This window comes from Triticum aestivum, chromosome 6B (assembly GCF_018294505.1).
Source record: "Triticum aestivum cultivar Chinese Spring chromosome 6B, IWGSC CS RefSeq v2.1, whole genome shotgun sequence".
Lineage (NCBI taxonomy): Eukaryota > Viridiplantae > Streptophyta > Magnoliopsida > Poales > Poaceae > Triticum > Triticum aestivum.
In genome coordinates, this window is record NC_057810.1 from 688677044 (window position 1) to 688679964 (window position 2921).

Here is a 2921-nt window from a genome sequence, read left to right on the forward strand (position 1 = left end):
ACACGCTGTTGGATAATCTTGTTGCATTAGCAGGTATGTAGTGTGTAGTGCATGTTTGTTTTTCCATAAAAAAAAACTGTACGAGTGTATACACGGGGATGGACGTGTGCATGCACGTGGTCATTGGTTCCTATCTGAATAATAGGTCCATGCAGCGTGAGTCTGTTCACAACTTGGCGTAGTATAGTTAGTCTTTCTGTTACATAGCTAGGCCATCGCAAACGGATCGTGGGATGGCACGATTACATGTGCGCGTGATGGCAACACCACGACAATCGGGTCGACATGGGATCGCACGGCCGACTTACCCGTTAGAAGCTGGTTTTACGTTTGAGTTCTGTCAACGTGTAAAGAGAGATAAGGAGAAAAGCCGAAGGAAGTTGAACGGCACCAAAAAACAATCTCTCGTGTGTGCCTCCATGTGTTCTCTTTTCTTTTCTTTTTTGCAGAAAAACTTTCAATCTATTTATCTTCAATCATGGCAGTACAATGAATACCAGAAATAAAAATTACATCCAGATTCGTAGACCACCTAGCGACGACTACAAGCACCGAAGCGAGCCGAAGGTGCGCCGCTGTCATCGCCCCTCCATCGCCGGAGCCTGGCACAACTTGTTCTCTTTTCCACCGTGTACGCGTGTGTCTTCTGGTGTGGGATCCGACACACGTTACTTATAGAATTGGTTTTAATTTGTTTCAATGATATTTGACTATATGAAACATGAATATCTTGATTAATAATATCAGAACTAAAACTATAGTTTATTGTATTTGATCACTTCATTGTCGTAAAATACTTACTGAATATAGGTACACTACTAGGAAAAACCCTAGTAGTAGCGCTTGTTTTGTAGCTAGCAGTAGTGCTTGTACAAGCGCTACCACTAAGGCGCTACCGCTAACTGTTAGCAGTAGCGCTGGAATGCCAGCGCTACTGCTATACCAAGTTAGCAGTAGCGCTTTATCTGGTAAAGCGCTACAAATACTAGAAAGTAGCAGTAGTGTTTCTTCTGAAAAGCGGTACGTAGCATAGTAGGATGGAAATTGGCTGAGGCTTTTCTCATACACATTTGCATGTGGACATGGCATCTGTGCCGATGTGGCATATTTGTTTCTTGAGAGAAATAGATTAGTGGAGATCACCTACTTAGTTATACGAGATACTACCCCATGCATTAATGCAGGAATTGGTTGCAATTTACTTCATTGCAAATTGGTTTGTGGAACACGAATATGTAGATTAATACCATGAGAAATGAAACTAAAAACACATATGATTTATGGTACTTTATTGTTATATAGTTGTAAAAGAGTAATTGAAGATAATTAGCATAATAGTATGAAAAGCTTGTTTAAATAGATGGTTGCATGTTGTGGTGGGCTTTTTCCATGCATGGTTGCATATTGTGCTAGCATGTTGGAATGTGGAGACAAATTAGTTAGCAAGAATCAACAATTTAGTGAGAGCAATTCCGAATAAATAAGCAAAGAATTGCTTAAATAAGTAATTTTTTAGGTTGAGCAAATAATAGTTTTCCTTTGACACAACAAAGACATCTAGGAACACACCAAGAGAATTATGACGTCACTATAAGTAACAAAGAATTACAGGAGCAAATTGTTGTTCAAACAACTTTCATAAGGGGAAGTTGAAAAACGAAATGCCACAACGCAATAAAATGAAATAACAAATACAACAAGTGGGAAAATTAATTTTAAAACAACATTACAAAGGTAATCAAAATAAACATCAATGGAAACCCTAGAAAGCACGAGGTTGTTCTCAATCTCAGCCGGTTGAAAAACTGCAATGATGTGATAAGATCAACAAGTTTAGTGTGAGTTGACAACGCGACAATTCCTCCTAATCTCAACAGGGGCACGATCGAGAAAATCGGCCCTGGTCTTGACTTCGATAGCACCCAACCTTACCATGGCTGCCTTGAACTTCTCCTACCACACACTGTTGTCCTTGGCATTGGCACGCACCGCTGCACTTGTATCATCTGCCTTCATAAGTGCGGCATCTGAATCGAAGAGCACCTCGTGGCTAAGCACATTCTTGTAGTACTTGTTGTCAACCTTGTTAGGGGTCTTGATGTCCTGCACCACCGTGTTATCAGTTCCATTGTCTGACTTGCATTGCTCCCAGAGAGAACTCATTAGCATAGGGTCCATGTCGGAGGTGCTTGGGTTAAGGCGGTCGGAGAAGGATGAGTTGAAGGACGAGCAATGGGAGATTCTGATGGTGTGTGCACCGGAGAGGGTGACCATCTCGTCGGCAGTCAGCCCCTTGGAGGCGAAGTTGGCCTTGAGCTGGTCCACGGTGCCGAAGGGTGGTGGCAGGTTGGGGAGTGTCTCATTCATGAAGGATATAAGTCCATCGTAACGGCCACCTGGCATGTTGAAGTAGACGTTCTTGTTGCTGAGGAAGTAGGTGGCATCACGCCCAGCAAAGGCCAGGAGATCAGCGCATGAGACAACGTCACTCCCACATTCCTTCTCGATTCTAGCCTTGGCGGCATCAATTACCTTGAAGCCACGGAGGCTCAGGTTCAGGACACCCAACTTCTCTGGTGGGCTGTTGGGATCCACTTGATCGAGAAGCACAGAGGCATCGCAACCCTACAAATAAACAATTAAACACCACATGCACATTAGCCTACATATATTTCATGACACAATAAGCATTTATGTATGTGGAGGTTTTAATGTTAAAAAGTCTTACCCTAACGAACCAGTCGTGGAAGAAGAGACGGATGAGTCCAGCCATGATACAGGCGCTGGCATCACGCACAACTTCCCTCACGGTATCTTCCACGCGAGGGCATGACTGCTTGTAGTAGCCAACCACTAGTCCTTTGGTGGGTGGGCTAGGGGTGGGCGGTGGAGGGCTAGGTGTGCTCGATGTGTATGGGGGC

The 2921-nt window shown here is 43.6% G+C and overlaps 1 pseudogene; it reads right to left on the reverse strand.

Moving 5' to 3' along the window:
• Nucleotides 1–1833: 1833 nt before the first annotated feature.
• LOC123135328 (peroxidase 2-like) overlaps nucleotides 1834–2921 on the reverse strand; it is a 10531-nt pseudogene continuing 9443 nt past the window's right edge.